Source organism: Triticum aestivum, chromosome 3A, assembly GCF_018294505.1.
Source record: "Triticum aestivum cultivar Chinese Spring chromosome 3A, IWGSC CS RefSeq v2.1, whole genome shotgun sequence".
Lineage (NCBI taxonomy): Eukaryota > Viridiplantae > Streptophyta > Magnoliopsida > Poales > Poaceae > Triticum > Triticum aestivum.
The window spans coordinates 610,879,479-610,898,295 of NC_057800.1; the positions used below are offsets into that span (position 1 = coordinate 610,879,479).

The 18,817-nt window shown below is 51.6% G+C and overlaps 1 non-coding gene and 4 pseudogenes across 1 annotated transcript; 4 read left to right on the forward strand and 1 right to left on the reverse strand.

The window, feature by feature from the left end:
• The first annotated feature begins 118 nt into the window (after nucleotides 1-118).
• LOC123057038 (uncharacterized) lies at nucleotides 119-1,628 on the forward strand (annotated as a pseudogene).
• Nucleotides 1,335-6,420, forward strand: LOC123057039 (potassium/sodium hyperpolarization-activated cyclic nucleotide-gated channel 3-like; annotated as a pseudogene).
• Nucleotides 5,467-9,313, forward strand: LOC123057040 (uncharacterized; annotated as a pseudogene).
• Nucleotides 9,314-11,511: 2,198 nt separating this feature from the next.
• Nucleotides 11,512-18,066, forward strand: LOC123062582 (ABC transporter C family member 3-like; annotated as a pseudogene).
• Nucleotides 18,067-18,160: 94 nt separating this feature from the next.
• On the reverse strand, nucleotides 18,161-18,321 carry LOC123063932 (U1 spliceosomal RNA). Its single transcript, XR_006430628.1, has one exon. It is a non-coding gene; the product is annotated as a U1 spliceosomal RNA (small nuclear RNA).
• Nucleotides 18,322-18,817: the final 496 nt, after the last annotated feature.

Consider the following 18,817-nt stretch of genomic DNA (forward strand, 5'->3'; position numbering starts at 1 on the left):
CTATCAAACGTGTTTTACACTTTAATTACCCACCAATGCCACTCCACGTTTCCACTAACCCACCGATCCCACGCTAATCCATCCGTACCCCTTCGTCGTCCTAGAATACATGAGCACGATGCCACGATCCACATGCCATCCCTCCCCTATTGCTGCCGCCAACCGCTCGGAGGGTCACCGATCACCGCTCCTCCACTCTGCCGCCCCGCCACCGCCCCATGCCGTCGCCACACCCCTATGAGCGCTCGCATCTGCTTAAGCGTGGGTCGTGGTCTCGCCGCCAGCCGATTCTCCGCTGGGCCGAGGCTTAATCTGCTTAAGAGTGGGTTGCGGGAGGTGTGTCTCCGTCCGAGTGACTGCACCGCCGAGGCAGCAGCGGTCGTCCAGGCCGCCACCTAGGAACCACGGCCCTTCTCCGCAGACCCGCCAGCATGGGCTGCCGCCCAGGCTCCACGACGACGACGACGGAGAACAAGGTACGCCAGGGAGGCGAGGCCCTGCTGGCGCACCCAGTCGCCACCACCAGGGCCGCGGGCCGCCGAGAGGCTTAGCCGAGCGGCCGCCGTCCAGGGAGCAATCCAGACGCGCGCCGCCGGCAGGCATGGCCCGCTCGCCCGACGCTCTGCGGCTGGATGAGAATTTCGACGATGAGGCAGGGTATAGGGACTATGACAACGAGGAGGCTGAGGGGGAGGGGGAGGTTCACTGGGGGAAAATGGTCGGGCGACGCCATGCCCAAGCCACCCGTTGGCTTCGTCCTTGACGACCATGGCCAGTGCATCGCTCCCGCCTCCAAGCGCATCGTCACCCTCGTCAGGTGCTCCACATCCAGTTTTCTCCTAGCTAGCAGTTCATACTTGAAATGCATTATCCAAGTTCATCTTGCAAATTTGTGCAGATTGATGACGCGAACAATAGTCCATTGGAGTGCATAATCGGGAGGGTGTTCAGCAGTACGTAGGATCATGAGTGCTTTCTTCTCTGCCCGGTCGACTGTGATTAACCACACTCTACAAATTAGTTGCAAACTTGCAGTGTTCATTAGTGATTTCCCTCTCCTATGATTACTTATTTCGTGCCTGTGCAGGTGCTCAAGAGCACAAACTTCAGTGGCTGGATCGCTATATCTACTACCCCTATAAAAGCACGAGAGGGCGGAGAACCAAATCATCCTATCCGTTGAAACTTGCAATCTCATGGTCCAAATGGATTCAATCTATCAAACGTGTTTTACACTTTAATTACCCACCAATGCCACTCCACGTTTCCACTAACCCACCGATCCCACGCTAATCCATCCGTACCCCTTCGTCGTCCTAGAATACATGAGCACGATGCCACGATCCACATGCCATCCCTCCCCTATTGCTGCCGCCAACCGCTCGGAGGGTCACCGATCACCGCTCCTCCACTCCGCCGCCCCGCCACCGCCCCATGTCGTCGCCACACCCCTATGAGCGCTCGCATCTGCTTAAGCGTGGGTCGCGGTCTCGCCGCCAGCCGATTCTCCGCTGGGCCGAGTCTTAATTTGCTTAAGAGTGGGTTGCGGGAGGTGTGTCTCCGTCCGAGTGACTGCACCGCCAAGGCAGCAGCGGTCGTCAAGGCCGCCACCCAGGAACCACGGCCCTCCTCCGCAGACCCGCCAGCATTGGCTGCCGCCCAGGCTCCACGACGACGACGGCGAAGAACAAGGTACGCCAGGGAGGCGAGGCCCTGCTGGGGCACCCAGTCGCCACCACCAGGGCCGCGGGCCGCCGAGAGGCTTAGCCGAGCGGCCGCCGTCCAGGGAGCAATCCAGACGCGCGCCGCCGGCAGGCATGCCCGCTCGCCCGACGCTCTGCGGCTGGATGAGAATTTCGACGATGAGGCAGGGTATAGGGACTATGACAACGAGGAGGCTGAGGGGGAGGGGGAGGTTCACTGGGGGGAACATGGTCGGGCGACGCCATACCCAAGCCACCCGCTGGCTTCGTCCTTGACGACCATGGCCAGTGCATCGCTCCCGCCTCCAAGCGCATCATCACCCTCGTCAGGTGCTCCACATCCAGTTTTCTCCTAGCTAGCAGTTCATACTTGAAATGCATTATCCAAGTTCATCTTGCAAATTTGTGCAGATTGATGACGCGAACAATAGTCCATTGGAGTGCATAATCGGGAGGGTGTTCAGCAGTACGTAGGATCATGAGTGCTTTCTTCTCTGCCCGGTCGACTGTGATTAACCACACTCTACAAATTAGTTGCAAACTTGCAGTGTTCATTAGTGATTTCCCTCTCCTATGATTACTTATTTCGTGCCTGTGCAGGTGCTCAAGAGCACAAACTTCAGTGGCTGGATCGCTGTATCTACTACCCCTATAAAAGCACGAGAGGGCGGAGAACCAAATCATCCTATCCGTTGAAACTTGCAATCTGATGGTACAAATGGCTCCAATCTATCAAACGTGTTTTACACTTTAATTACCCACCAATGCCACTCCATGTTTCCACTAACCCACCGATCCCACGCTAATCCATCTGTACCCCTTCGTCGTCCTAGAATACATGAGCACGATGCCACGATCCACATGCCATCCCTCCCCTATTGCTGCCGCCAACCGCTCGGAGGGTCACCGATCACCGCTCCTCCACTCCGCCGCCCCGCCACCGCCCCATGTCGTCGCCACACCCCTATGAGCGCTCGCATCTGCTTAAGCGTGGGTCGCGGTCTCGCCGCCAGCCGATTCTCCGCTGGGCCGAGTCTTAATCTACTTAAGAGTGGGTTGCGGGAGGTGTGTCTCCGTCCGAGTGACTGCACCGCCAAGGCAGCAGCGGTCGTCAAGGCCGCCACCCAGGAACCACGGCCCTCCTCCGCAGACCCGCCAGCATGGGCTGCCGCCCAGGCTCCACGACGACGACGGCGAAGAACAAGGTACGCCAGGGAGGCGAGGCCCTGCTGGGGCACCCAGTCGCCACCACCAGGGCCGCGGGCCGCCGAGAGGCTTAGCCGAGCGGCCGCCGTCCAGGGAGCAATCCAGACGCGCGCCGCCGGCAGGCATGCCCGCTCGCCCGACGCTCTGCGGCTGGATGAGAATTTCGACGATGAGGCAGGGTATAGGGACTATGACAACGAGGAGGCTGAGGGGGAGGGGGAGGTTCACTGGGGGGAACATGGTCGGGCGACGCCATACCCAAGCCACCCGCTGGCTTCGTCCTTGACGACCATGGCCAGTGCATCGCTCCCGCCTCCAAGCGCATCATCACCCTCGTCAGGTGCTCCACATCTAGTTTTCTCCTAGCTAGCAGTTCATACTTGAAATGCATTATCCAAGTTCATCTTGCAAATTTGTGCAGATTGATGACGCGAACAATAGTCCATTGGAGTGCATAATCGGGAGGGTGTTCAGCAGTACGTAGGATCATGAGTGCTTTCTTCTCTGCCCGGTCGACTGTGATTAACCACACTCTACAAATTAGTTGCAAACTTGCAGTGTTCATTAGTGATTTCCCTCTCCTATGATTACTTATTTCGTGCCTGTGCAGGTGCTCAAGAGCACAAACTTCAGTGGCTGGATCGCTGTATCTACTACCCCTATAAAAGCACGAGAGGGCGGAGAACCAAATCATCCTATCCGTTGAAACTTGCAATCTGATGGTACAAATGGCTCCAATCTATCAAACGTGTTTTACACTTTAATTACCCACCAATGCCACTCCACGTTTCCACTAACCCACCGATCCCACGCTAATCCATCTGTACCCCTTCGTCGTCCTAGAATACATGAGCACGATGCCACGATCCACATGCCATCCCTCCCCTATTGCTGCCGCCAACCGCTCGGAGGGTCACCGATCACCGCTCCTCCACTCCGCCGCCCCGCCACCGCCCCATGCTGTCGCCACACCCCTATGAGCGCTCGCATCTACTTAAGCGTGGGTCGCGGTCTCGCCGCCAGCCGATTCTCCGCTGGGCCGAGGCTTAATCTGCTTAAGAGTGGGTTGCGGGAGGTGTGTCTCCGTCCGAGTGACTGCACCGCCGAGGCAGCAGCGGTCGTCCAGGCCGCCACCCAGGAACCACGGCCCTCCTCCGCAGACCCGCCAGCATGGGCTGCCGCCCAGGCTCCACGACGACGACGGCAAAGAACAAGGTACGCCAGGGAGGCGAGGCCCTGCTGGGGCACCCAGTCGCCACCACCAGGGCCGCGGGCCGCCGAGAGGCTTAGCCGAGCGGCCGTCGTCCAGGGAGCAATCCAGACGCGCGCCGCCAGCAGGCATGGCCCGCTCGCCCGACGCTCTGCGGCTGGATGAGAATTTCGACGATGAGGCAGGGTATAGGTTCTATGACAACGAGGAGGCTGAGGGGGAGGGGGAGGTTCACTGGGGGGAACATGGTCGGGCGACGCCATGCCCAAGCCACCCGCTGGCTTCGTCCTTGACGACCATGGCCAGTGCATCGCTCCCGCCTCCAAGCGCATTGTCACCCTCGTCAGGTGCTCCACATCTAGTTTTCTCCTAGCTAGCAGTTCATACTTGAAATGCATTATCCAAGTTCATCTTGCAAATTTGTGCAGATTGATGACGCGAACAATAGTCCATTGGAGTGCATAATCGGGAGGGTGTTCAGCAGTACGTAGGATCATGAGTGCTTTCTTCTCTGCCCGGTCGACTGTGATTAACCACACTCTACAAATTCGTTGCAAACTTGCAATGTTCATTAGTGATTTCCCTCTCCTATGATTACTTATTTCATGCCTGTGCAGGTGCTCAAGAGCACAAACTTCAGTGGCTGGATCGCTGTATCTACTACCCCTATAAAAGCACGAGAGGGCGGAGAACCAAATCATCCTATCCGTTGAAACTTGCAATCTGATGGTCCAAATGGCTCCAATCTATCAAACGTGTTTTACACTTTAATTACCCACCAATGCCACTCCACGTTTCCACTAACCCACCGATCCCACGCTAATCCATCCGTACCCCTTCGTCGTCCTAGAATACATGAGCACGATGCCACGATCCACATGCCATCCCTCCCCTATTGCTGCCGCCAACCGCTCGGAGGGTCACCGATCACCGCTCCTCCACTCCGCCGCCCCGCCACCGCCCCATGCCGTCGCCACACCCCTATGAGCGCTCGCATCTGCTTAAGCGTGGGTCGCGGTCTCGCCGCCAGCCGATTCTCCGCTGGGCCGAGTCTTAATCTGCTTAAGAGTGGGTTGCGGGAGGTGTGTCTCCGTCCGAGTGACTGCCCCGCCGAGGCAGCAGCGGTCGTCCAGGCCGCTACCCAGGAACCACGGCCCTCCTCCGTAGACCCGTCAGCATGGGCTGCCGCCCAGGCTCCACGACGACGACGGCGAAGAACAAGGTACGCCAGGGAGGCGAGGCCCTGCTGGCGCACCCAGTCGCCACCACCAGGGTCACGGGCCGCCGAGAGGCTTAGCCGAGCGACCGCCGTCCAGGGAGCAATCCAGACGCGCGCCGCCGGCAGGCATGGCCCGCTCGCCCGACGCTCTGCGGCTGGATGAGAATTTCGACGATGAGGCAGGGTATAGGGACTATGACAACGAGGAGGCTGAGGGGAAGGGGGAGGTTCACTGGGGGGAACATGGTCGGGCGACGCCATGCCCAAGCCACCCGCTGGCTTCGTCCTTGACGACCATGGCCAGTGCATCGCTCCCGCCTCCAAGCGCATCGCCACCCTCGTCAGGTGCTCCACATCCAGTTTTCTCCTAGCTAGCAGTTCATACTTGAAATGCATTATCCAAGTTCATCTTGCAAATTTGTGCAGATTGATGACGCGAACAATAGTCCATTGGAGTGCATAATCGGGAGGGTGTTCAGCAGTACGTAGGATCATGAGTGCTTTCTTCTCTGCCCAGTCGACTGTGATTAACCACACTCTACAAATTAGTTGCAAACTTGCAATGTTCATTAGTGATTTCCCTCTCCTATAATTACTTATTTCGTGCCTGTGCAGGTGCTCAAGAGCACAAACTTCAGTGGCTGGATCGCTGTATCTACTACCCCTATAAAAGCACGAGAGGGCGGAGAACCAAATCATCCTATCCGTTGAAACTTGCAATCTGATGGTCCAAATGGCTCCAATCTATCAAACGTATTTTACACTTTAATTACCCACCAATGCCACTCCACGTTTCCACTAACCCACCGATCCCGCGCTAATCCATCCGTACCCCTTCGTCGTCCTAGAATACATGAGCACGATGCCACGATCCACATGCCATCCCTCCCCTATTGCTGCCGCCAACCGCTCGGAGGGTCACCGATCACCGCTCCTCCACTCCGCCGCCCCGCCACCGCCCCATGCCGTCGCCACACCCCTATGAGCGCTCGCATCTGCTTAAGCGTGGGTCGCGGTCTCGCCGCCAGCCGATTCAACGCTGGGCCGAGGCTTAATCTGCTTAAGAGTGGGTTGCGGGAGGTGTGTCTCCGTCCGAGTGACTGCACCGCCGAGGCAGCAGCGGTCGTCCAGGCCGCCACCCAGGAACCACGGCCCTCCTCCGCAGACCCGCCAGCATGGGCTGCCGCCCAGGCTCCACGACGACGACGGCGAAGAACAAGGTACGCCAGGGAGGCGAGGCCCTGCTGGCGCACCCAGTCGCCACCACCAGGGCCGCGGGCCGCCGAGAGGCTTAGCCGAGCGGCCGCCGTCCAGGGAGCAATCCAGACGCGCGCCGCCGGCAGGCATGGCCCGCTCGCCCGACGCTCTGCGGCTGGATGAGAATTTCGACGATGAGGCAGGGTATAAGGACTATGACAACGAGGAGGCTGAGGGGGAGGGGGAGATTCGCTGGGGGGGAGGACATGGTCGGGCGACGCCATGCCCAAGCCACCCGCTGGCTTCGTCCTTGATGACCATGGCCAGTGCATCGCTCCCGCCTCCAAGCGCATCGTCACCCTCGTCAGGTGCTCCACATTCAATTATCTCCTAGCTAGCAGTTCATACTTGAAATGCATTATCCAAGTTCATCTTGCAAATTTGTGCAGATTGATGACGCGAACAATAGTCCATTGGAGTGCATAATCGGGAGGGTGTTCAGCAGTACGTAGGATCATGAGTGCTTTCTTCTCTGCCCGGTCGACTGTGATTAACCACACTCTACAAATTAGTTGCAAACTTGCAATGTTCATTAGTGATTTCCCTCTCCTATGATTACTTATTTCGTGCCTGTGCAGGTGCTCAAGAGCACAAACTTCAGTGGCTGGATCGCTGTATGTCACTAACTACATACATTACTCATTTATAGTTCAAACATGGTTTCAATTGATGCTAGAAATATTTATTTCGGACAATGCAATTGATGTGTGTTTGTAGCTAGGTTGCCTCTCTTGGGTGATATGATTTTTTTTGCGGTTTCTCATAAACTGCAGTGTGTTATGCAGATGGAAAAAGCATTCAGGTTCTGCATCCTGCCCAGCAGGTTATTTGTTATGACACAAGAACTTTATTATGGTTTTTGATAAAAGAAATATGGACTTCGAAATAGCTTGAAGGTTATCGATTATATGTAGCAAGGCCATTTGATTAAGTTGGCTCTTTCTTGACACCATTTTCTATGCAACTATTTGAATACATATTTTCCAAAACAAAGTACATAAGTGTGTTTGGGTGTGGCCCAGATTAAACATCTCACATTTTGTTTCAGAAATCATCTCTACTTAAGTCCAAGAGGTCACCAGGTGAAGGGATGGATAAACTATTAGGTTGCATTAATTTGGAGCTATGAAACTGGTAAAAGGATTATAGTTGCTGCAACTCCTAGGGTCAAGGTTTGTTCCACATTTCTATAATTTTATTTATATTTGTACTAATTTATCACATATCATGCATCTTTTCTCCTTTAGACTAATTATTACAGTAGAATATATTGGCCAATAGACTGCCATTCTCACCTTTGGTATTGCATCTTTTTTCTTGACAGCCTGTTACATTGGAACTTGGTGAAGATGTCGTATTTGAGTATGTTGACATTGACAAAAGGTACATGCTGAATGCTGAGACATATATACGTTGTGTGAGGCAGAGGTTAAATGCTCTGTAAATAAAGAGAGACAACAAGGATTGGTGAGTTTATGATCCCACTTTCGTACTGTTTTTATACAAAAACAACAATGAGCGGCATATGTACTTCTCATCCAATTAGTTTTCTAGCACGTAAATGTAACTATTTCTTCATGCACATGAGAAAGACAAATATTAGTTCCTACATGTTTGAGGATATGTATAACCATACTATGGAATGCAGTTGTGCCGAGGAGGAACGAGGATGAGAGATGTGTCTTGCTAGACATATTAGCAAATTCTTAATTCATTTGATTACATTCATGAGTATTATTCTATTCCAACATACGGGCTTTGTTCAGTGCATATACAGATATACTATCTTATAGAAATATGTTGTTCAAGGATGAAGAGGTGGATAAGTTTGTGGCTTTACTTACTGAATGTCCAGATCTGTCTTGCTTCTCAGTCAAGGCCTACATTTAGAGTATACATATTCATATGTAAGTGATTTAAGGTCAATTACCTCCCCCTGTTGTAATGCTCATCATCTTAATTCAGACATTGTTATATATATGCACCATGGTTCACGACTATACTTTTTTCCGTAGGGCCTATGCAAATCCATTTGGAACAGTGTTACTATTTTACATTTTGCTACAAAAAGTTGTGTGCTGCAGGTGTCTATACACGGGAACCAAAGAAGGCAACTCGGCAGTTTCTCCCTGCCCTAATCAAGATTCACAATGATAGGAGGGCACAGAGATCATGCTGCCATGGAATCCATCCATTTTCATTGCCTTGCTGCTTTCTAGCTTGTTTCTTGATATTCAATAGCCATATACCTTTAGGACTTGGGATGCGATTTCACATGCATCGCGTAGCTGATGCTTTTGCCGGTTCATGATGAGCTATTTTTGTGTAAAGCTGCTATTGGCCGTGGAAAGACTAGCTATGCATGGCTCAGTTTTATTGAGCTTAGATGAAAATTTGAGTGAACCGACTAAATTCATACAAAAAAGGGGCCAAGTACAACCCCAAATTAGAGACTAGATGGGATGCCCATCCTGGTCACTATACTATTAGACTTACAATCTCGAACGGCTACCTGTATTTTTTAATTTGTTTGTGGACCTGGAATGGCCATTATTTGGGCATAGGACATGCCAGCATGTTTTCTGAAAGTTGTAGGAGAGGCATGCTATTTAAAATGGATAGATTGCAAAAAAAATTGTACCTCCATTGGTCAGGACCTGACCATGGAAGAATGAACAGTAAATGTTGTCAAATGAACTACATTGGTCCGGATCTCCACGTAATAAGTGTTATTCTTGCTGCACTGGCTCGGGCATCCGCATTGTCCGTCGACGGGTATGTATGGGCCGTCGCTTGGTACAGCCGCAGGGGAAATGGCTGGCCATTGAACTACATTGGTCAGGCCTGTAGGTAATGAGTAGCATGATTCATGTCTTATTTTGGTGATAAAGATATGATATCGATGCAGCCTGATGGTTTGCTGCGAGCAAAGCAATGCCGTTCTATGAGGGAGGCGAGCGGGCCGACGACAACTGTTGTGAGTCGGGCGAAGCGGCTCCGTCGACGGGTATGTATGGGCCGTCACTTGGTACAGTCACAGGGGGAAGGGATGGCCATTGAACTACATTGGTCAGGACCTGTAGGTAATGAGTAGCATGATTCATGTCTTATTTTGGTGATAAAGATATGATATCGATGCAGCCTAATGGTTTGCTGCGAGCGAAGCGATGCCGTTCTGTGAGGGAGACGAGCGAGCCGACGACAGCTGTTGTGAGTTGGGCGAAGCGGCTCCGTCGACGGGTATGTATGGGTCGTCGCTTGGTACAACCGCAAGGGGAAGGGTTGGCCATTGAACTACATTGGTCAGGACCTATAGGCAATGAGTAGCATGATTCATGTTTTATTTTGGTGATAAAGATATGATATCGATGCAACCTGATGGTTTGCTGCGAGTGAAGCGATAAATCCTGTCAATTTCCACATGTTACACCTGGGGCCGCTTCACTCGGATAAAAGTAAGTAAACAAGAATTAATTCTAACTCCCACATGATAAAAAATAGTAAAAGGTCTCGCAAAGAAAATAATCCTATTTGACCACTATACATAGCAAGCATCAGGAAATAGAATAATCACGAATTCCGTGTAATTGGCCAAGCTACTAAAGTAGCTAAAGTAGTGATAAATCCTGTCAATAAAATAGATCCTATCTTTATAACTTGGGAATTAGAAATGTATATTTTTGAAATGAAATTATGATAAAAAGATATGTTTCATTGTATAATATGCTTTCAGTCCAGACGTGTGTTGCACGTGCAAGCTTACTAGTAAATAAAAAAAGGAAAGGGCAAACAGAGCCCTCCACAGGTGCGGTTACATTTTACATGTTACACCGCGCCATTTAATCCACCCCACAGTCCACACCATACTTATGGTCTATCTCATGGATACGACTAGTCACTCATACTCCACCTACTTAACCTGCCGAATAAACTCTCTACGCTGCTCTTCATGAGCCTGCATTCCATCATGCTCTTCCTTCTTGCTCCACATGTCGCATGACCTTGGCAATATTCGAAGCAACACCATCAAATTAAAGACCACTGCATTTCGATGCTTCCACGGCTCCCAAAGACCAAGCAAAATTATTGCCCTAGTAGTCTTGATGCTTAGGCCCTGTTTCTCTCTACCTTGGCACCATGCGAAAAGCACCTCAGTCCCACTAGGCGCCCATGCCGGCACCTCCAGTGCATGGCAGATGTGCGCCCAAACCTCTCTCGAGAACACGCAAGTTAGTAATAGATGATTGATAGTTTCTTCCTCCTGGTTGCAGAATGGGCATGAGTCCTGGTATGGTAGCCCTCTCCTGGCTAGTCCGTTAGATGTCTAACACCTGTTGCGAAGGGCCAGCCATGATGGGTCAGGCAATGGTCGTCTACACCGACACGACGCTGAGACTGATCTCTCCTCCGACGTGCAGATGTCGTCGTGCCATCGAGACCCCGCCTGCAGCTCAGCTTCTACCCGACGAAGTCCTGCATATCCACTATCGCTCGCGTGGTCGGGGACGTCGTGAAGTGCGGCAGAGCCAAGGACCTCGAGTTCGCGATATGGGCTGAGGTGGAGCGCCCTACCTCTATGAGCACCTCCGAGAGACTGAGCCGGCATATCATCTTGAGATTTACGAAGTCACCGTAGGCGCCTCGTCGTCGACGGGAACGTCTCCTCCCACTGAAAGCGCATCGCCGGAAATACTGAAATAAATTCAGGAATAATGCGAGCACCAGGATTTGAACCCTGATGGGTTAGGGATATCACTGTCCACCTAACCAGGGGTCTGCAACCCCCCCTCCTCTACTCGAATCGTGGCTCCGCCAGTGCACCTAACCAACTCAACTCTTTGTAATATACCGCACCAATGGCACCATGCACGTACGCATTCACCCCGTCCCTTTTTTCGGTGGAAATCAGAGAGCCGGCAGTCGGTATCGAAAGCTAAAGACGAGCTTGTGCACGCACATTCCATCGGTGTGGTGTGACGCCATTTCCAACAAGGCAGTGGAGAAACAAAATCAATCAGAGCAACCGACGAGAGAACATTCAACTTCAACCCAAGTCAAGAATTGACCAAGGACTTGGCCGCCAACACACTACCGGCGATCAGAGCAAACGTGGAGAGGACGGCGTCGCCTTGCACCGCAAGGTGCCGCGCCGTCACGACCAGAGGCGATGCGAGTGACTGACCCTGTGTAAGCCCTCGCCCTGACCGAGCGGCAGCGATGGAGGCGAGCGAGCGATCACTGCCCTGCTTCCTCCTCCACGGCGTGAGCGCCGGGGTCCACCTCATCCTCGCGCTCGCCGTTGCTGGGAGCCGGCTCTTCCCCCGCCGCGGGAAGGACACCGTGAGCACCGTGGGCGGGGTCCGGTGCTACGTGGTGGCGACCTGCACCATGTGGGCTCTGGCGGCGTTCCAGCTCCTCCTCGCCGCGTACTCCTGCTACCTTGGCGCCGGCGCCGGGTGGACGCTCCACGCGGCGGTGGAGCAGGTGGATGCCGCCGCGCGCGGGGTGGCGTGGCTGCTGCTCGCGGCGTACCTGCAGTTCGAGTTCCGCCGCGACGAGCGGTTCCCGGCGCCGCTCAGGCTCTGGTGGGCGCTCTTCCTGCTGCTGTCGGTCCTCGCAGTCGCCGTCCACGCCGCGACGAGCCTCGACGGGCTCCCCGTGCCCGCGCGTTCCTGGGCGCTCGACGCCGTCTCGGTCCTCGCTGCCGTGGTGCTGCTCGTCGCCGGGCTGTTCGGCAAGAGCGAACTAGCGGGCGGTTCTGCTTCAGAGGAGCCCCTGCTAGATGGCGCGAGCGAGAGCAGCAGCGCCTGTGCCTCTGCGTACGCCGGCGCCGGCCTCCTCGGCGTCCTCACCTTCTCCTGGATGGGGCCGCTGCTCGCCGTGGGCCACAAGAAGGCCCTCGGCCTCGACGACGTCCCGGGCCTCGACCCCGGCGACAGCGTGGCCGGCCTGCTCCCCTCGTTCAAGGCCAACCTCGCGACGGTCGCCGGCGACGGCACCACGAGCCAAAGGGTGACGGCGTTCAAGCTCGCCAAGGTCCTGGTGCGCACCTTCCGCTGGCACGTCGCGGTGACCGCGCTCTACGCTCTCGTCTACAACGTGGCCACCTACGTCGGCCCGTACCTCATCGACTCCCTCGTGCAGTACCTCAACGGCGGCGACGAGAGGCGCCCGAGCAAGGGGCAGCTCCTCGTCCTCGCCTTCATCGCAGCCAAGGTGTTCGAGTGTTTGTCGCAGCAGCACTCGTGCTTCCGGCTGCAGCAGGTCGGGATACGCGCGCGGTCCGCGCTGGTCGCCGTCGTGTACGAGAAGGGGCTGGCCCTCTCCGGCCGTTCCAGGCAGGCCCACTCGAGCGGCGAGATGGTCAACATCGTCGGCGTCGACGCCGACCGTGTCGGGAACTCCTCCTGGTACATCCACGACCTGTGGCTGGTGCCGCTCCAAGTAGGCATGGCGATGTTCGTCCTCTACTCCACTCTCGGGCTTGCCTCGCTCGCCGCGCTCGGCGCCACCGCGGCTGTCATGCTCGTCAACGTCCCTTCGGTGAAAGTCCAGGAGAAGGTCCAGCAGAATCTGATGAGGAGCAAGGACGTTCGGATGAAGGCGACGTCCGAGATCCTGCGCAACATGAGGATCCTCAAGCTGCAGGGGTGGGAGATGAAGTTCTTGTCCAAGATCATCGCCCTCAGGAAGACGGAGACGAACTGGCTCAAGAAGTACCTTTACACCTCGACCATGATCACCTTCATCTTCTGGAGCGCCCCTACATTCATCGCCGTGGTCACCTTCGGAGCGTGCGTCCTGATGGGGATACCATTGGAGTCGGGCAAGGTGCTGTCTGCATTGGCCACACTCCGGGTGCTGCAGGAATCGATATACAACCTTCCAGACAGGATCTCGGCCATCATCCAGACCTAGCATCCTTCCTATGCCTCGAGGAGTTCCCGACGGACGCTGTGCAGAGGCTGCCAATCGGCAGCTCGGATGTTGCAATCGAGGTCAGCAATGGGTGCTTCTCCTGGGACGCCTCGCCTGAAATGCCAACGCTCAAGGACCTCAACTTTCAAGCTCGTCTTTCAAGCTCGTCGAGGCATGCGCGTCGCGGTCTGCGGCACGGTCGGCTCCGGAAAATCGAGCCTGCTCTCTTGCATTCTTGGCGAGGTTCCGAAGCTATCAGGAGTGGTCAGGACCTGCGGGACAATAGCGTATGTGAGCCAGTCAGCGTGGATACAGAGCGGCAAGGTTCAGGAGAACATACTGTTCGGCAAGGAGATGGACAGTGAGAAGTATGACAGAGTGCTAGAGCTGTGTTCGCTGAAGAAAGACCTGGAGAGCTTCCCGTCGGGCGACCAGACGGTCATTGGAGAGCGAGGCATCAACCTCAGCGGTGGGCAGAAGCAGAGAGTTCAGATAGCACGAGCTCTGTATCAGGACGCCGACATTTATTTGTTCGACGATCCCTTCAGTGCTGTCGATGCTCATACAGGATCCCACATATTCAAGGTATAATGGTACTACCTTTTTTTTGACAAACACATTTCTTACGGTCTCTTCTGTCTTCTGTAGGAATGCTTGCTTGGGGCTTTGGTTCAGAAAACAGTGGTGTATGTCACTCATCAGCTTGAATTTCTACCTGCAGCTGATCTTATTCTGGTGAGATCTTCATGAGCAGATCATTCTTGCATATTTCTTTTTGAAATATCTTCATGTGATATTTATTGCCATGAAGTATGTCTCTTATAAAGTAACTGTGTTGTAGGTAATTAAAGATGGGGTAATAGCACAATCTGGCAGCTACAACGAAATACTTGGCTCAGGGGAAGAGTTTATGGAACTGGTTGGTGCTCACCAGGATGCTCTTGCAGCAATCGACGCAATCGAAGTTCCAAATGGAGCCAGTGAGGCTTTCTCGTCTAGCGGCGCAGCAAGCCTGTCGGGATCACTGCCATCAGCTGAGAAGAAGGATAAGCAAAATGTCAAGCAAGATGATGGCCATGGTCAGAGTGGGCAGCTGGTGCAAGAAGAAGAAAGGGAGAGGGGCAGGGTGGGGTTTTGGGTCTACTGGAAGTATCTCACCTTAGCTTATGGGGGAGCTCTTGTGCCATTCGTGCTGCTCGCGCAGATGCTTTTCGAAGTGCTTCACATTGCTAGCAATTACTGGATGGCCTGGGCTGCTCCTGCGTCGAAGGACGTCGAGCCTCCGGTCAGCATGTACACATTGATATACGTCTATGTAGCATTGGCCCTAGGAAGCTCGGTGTGCACCTTCGTGAGAGCCCTGTTTCTTGTGCCAGCTGCATACAAGACAGCAACTCTGCTGTTTAACAAGATGCATGTGTCCATATTCAGAGCTCCGATGTCTTTCTTTGATTCCACTCCAAGTGGGCGCATCTTGAATAGGGTAAGTCATTCTCAAAAACAAATCCTAGGAAGTTCAGTTTATTATTTGCTTGGAGCATGTTGATACAATAACTTGTTTTTTTAGGCTTCGACTGATCAAAGCCTGGTGGACACCAGCATTGCTAACAGGATGGGCTCTATTGCGTTTGCCTTCATACAACTTGGTGGAACTGTTGTTGTGATGTCTCAGGTTGCATGGCAGGTCTTTGTTGTTTTCATTCCTGTAATTGCTATCTGCCTCTGGTATCAGGTACTTTATCCTACTTGTTATCCTTCGCTGTTTTAGCCGCAGGATCAACATATAAGTATATAGAGAGAAATGTTCATCAGTACCACTGAATATCACTACTTCCTCCGTTCCTAAATATAAATCTTTTTATAGATTACAATAAGAACTACATACGGATGTATATAGACATATTTTAAAGTGTACATTCACTCATTTTGCTCCGTATGTAGTCCGCATTGGAATCTCTAAAAACACTTATATTTATGAACGGAGGGAGTATTTCGTTTCGATTCGATGTATCCTCATCCTCATTCAATGTATTCCCCTTAGGTGTGTAAAGACTGTTTTTTACTTGTAATGTGATTCTTTCTATGCATGCTAAATAGACATTAGTTGGACTATGTACACCATGTCCCTGGCGCCAAAAGTTGACGTTGAGTCTCAGCAGAACTTTCGTACTCCCTCCGTTCCTAAATATAAGTCCTTTTGGAGATTCCAATATGACTACATACGGAGCAAAATGAGTGAATCTACAATCTAAAATACGTCTATATTCATCCGTATGTAGTCCATATTGAAATCTCTAAAATGACTTATATTTAGGAACAGAGGAAGTACAAACTCTGAACAAATTTGTAAATACTTTTTGCACAAATTTCTGTGCATATTTTGGGGGGAACAGAATTTTGGAAGACTTCAAACACCTTTGTACAGAAACTTAGACCCATTTTCCAGAAATTTATAACTTATGTGTACAATTTTCTTAGCAAATTATGGCACAGCTCTTTGGGAGAAAACCGATCAAATTTCTGTACAAAAATAGATGAAATCAAAAAACAAAACTAGCGGTACGTGTTCAGCGGTATAGAGAGAATTATGGTCTTATTCGGTGGTACAAATGGAATTTTCGCTTATATTTATTGTTTTGCAGCGCTACTACATTGATACAGCCAGAGAGTTGCAAAGGATGGTCGGGATTTGCAAAGCTCCTATCATACAACATTTTGTAGAATCAATAACTGGATCGACAATCATTAGAAGTTTTGGCAAGGAAAATCAGTTTTTAGCAACTAATAACCAGCTAATGGATGCCTACTCACGACCAAAATTCTACAATGCTGGAGCAATGGAGTGGCTTTGCTTCCGCATGGATATGCTATCATCCCTTACATTTGCCATCTCTTTGATATTTTTAATCAATCTGCCGACCGGTATCATCGATCCAGGTATGATGGTAGTTCCCGACATTTATTTGTTTTGAAATAACAGCCTGGAATCTATGTTTCATTTGAAGATAGGGGGAATTTACACCGGTATAAAAAAACAGGAAAAGGTTTTGAACACTTTTTATACTGAACAAAATGGTGGGGGAAACGATCTGAGTTTGCAACTGAAATTCCATCCCACGTCCAGGAATTGCTGGCCTTGTAGTCACATATGGGCTTAATCTGAACATAATGCAAGTAACGCTTGTAACAAGCATGTGCAATTTGGAGAACAAGATCATCTCAGTAGAGAGAATTTTGCAATACCTAAGCCTTCCTGAAGAGGCCCCTCTTTCAATATCTGAAGATGGGTTGGCTCATAACTGGCCGTCAGAGGGAGAAATTCAGCTCCATAACCTCCATGTAAGTACATTTTTTGCCCTTATCAGTAAACTGTCAGAAATCTAGACTCATGGCCAAAGTAATTGTTAGGTCCGGTGCTTTGCCATCACAATTCCTTAACATTTTCAGAGTGATGCAGGTGAAATATGCTCCACAACTACCGTTTGTTCTGAAGGGCCTTACAGTCACTTTTCCTGGAGGCATGAAGACGGGTATTGTTGGTAGAACAGGCAGTGGTAAATCAACACTCATACAGGCCCTTTTCCGTATCATGGATCCCACCGTCGGCCAGATAATAGTAGACGGCGTCGACATTTGCACCATCGGGTTGCATGATCTGAGATCTAGATTGAGCATTATTCCGCAAGACCCAACGATGTTCGACGGAACCGTGAGACACAACCTTGACCCTCTAGGAGAGTACACTGACAATCAAATCTGGGAGGTAGTCTCGATGTCCTTTCGTTTCTTTTCATTTCTCGAATTATTACACGCTCTAAAACCACTCACTTAAAAAAATGTTACTCTGCATATCAGGCCTTGGATCACTGTCAGCTAGGAGATGAAGTTCGGAGAAAGGAGCTCAAACTCGACTCACCAGGTCTGATCTATATCGAACCATACAGTTCACATTCCTGTAGTCTGGCTTCTTTCTGAAATTTCTGAAATTCAAAACTCCGCTCGCAGTGCTGGAGAACGGAGAGAACTGGAGCGTGGGCCAGCGTCAGCTCGTCTGTCTCGGCAGGGTGATCCTGAGACGGACCAAGATACTGGTCCTGGACGAAGCCACCGCTTCGGTGGACACCGCAACAGATAACCTGATCCAGAAGACACTGCAGCAGCATTTCTCAGGGGCGACCGTCATCACGATCGCGCATCGAATCACCTCGGTCCTTCACAGCGATATAGTCTTGCTTCTTGACAATGGTCAGCTACCATATCATCACCCCTTCAAATGAACTTTAAGCAACGTCTTGTTAATCTGCCCAATCTGGGTGTGACATTTATGTACTGGACTGACGAACACACTGGCAAAATTTTACAGGCGTGGCTGTGGAGCACCAAACGCCAGCCAGGTTGCTGGAGGACAAATCCTCTCTGTTCTCAAAGCTTGTAGCAGAATACACGATGAGGTCGACGCGCACTTGAATCGCATTACTAGTGTGATCAAACAAAATACCTAAACTGAATTGCAATGTGTAAATGCCAAAAGGAAAACATGAGACTTCTTTTCACTGATGCTTGACAAAGGCTGCAAACTTCATTTCAAATTTCAAATCAAACTACCAAAAAGGAAGCAAGATAACTGAAAATTTTAACTTCAAATTGGCAGGGGCCGCGCGAACGCGTACCCCCTCTACCACAAATTATGACGTCCATTCTCCCGCTTGGGGAGATGGTAAGCCAGCACTCCTCCCAAGTGCAATGGAGGCTGCTAACCTAGGCCATGAGTCTTCTTGATCGCTCATTGACCCCGTCCAGGTAAGTGAGGATTAAGGTGGCAGCTGGTCCCTTTTATAGCCTCTTCGTCGTGCCTGCTGCTGCGGACGAGCGATGTGGGACTAAACAAGATTTGCCCTAACCAACCTGGCGGCTGGCGCTGTGTCTACCACACGGCAGGGGATCTGAGACGAGAACTTGGTTTAGGGCTCCGTACTTATCATTCGGCCTGGTGGGCTTTTGTGAGAGCCCATGGTACAGACCACGGCGGGTACACTTGATAAATGCTCAAATATTGTTCAAAAGGTCCTCGAAAAATATTGTTCAAAAAACCCTCGAAGAAAAATATTGTTCAAAAAAATTGAACAACATATCGAGCTATCATCAGGTACTGATTTTCTCTTCCTTCAGCTTTTGTATTTATTTTCCAGTTCCCCGTTTTTTATTTTGATTTCCTGCATAAAAGTTGACATGAAAAATGTGCAGAGACAACTCCAACTCTACATGAGATTCAGCGGACCAACTAACAGTGAAACACTAGAATTG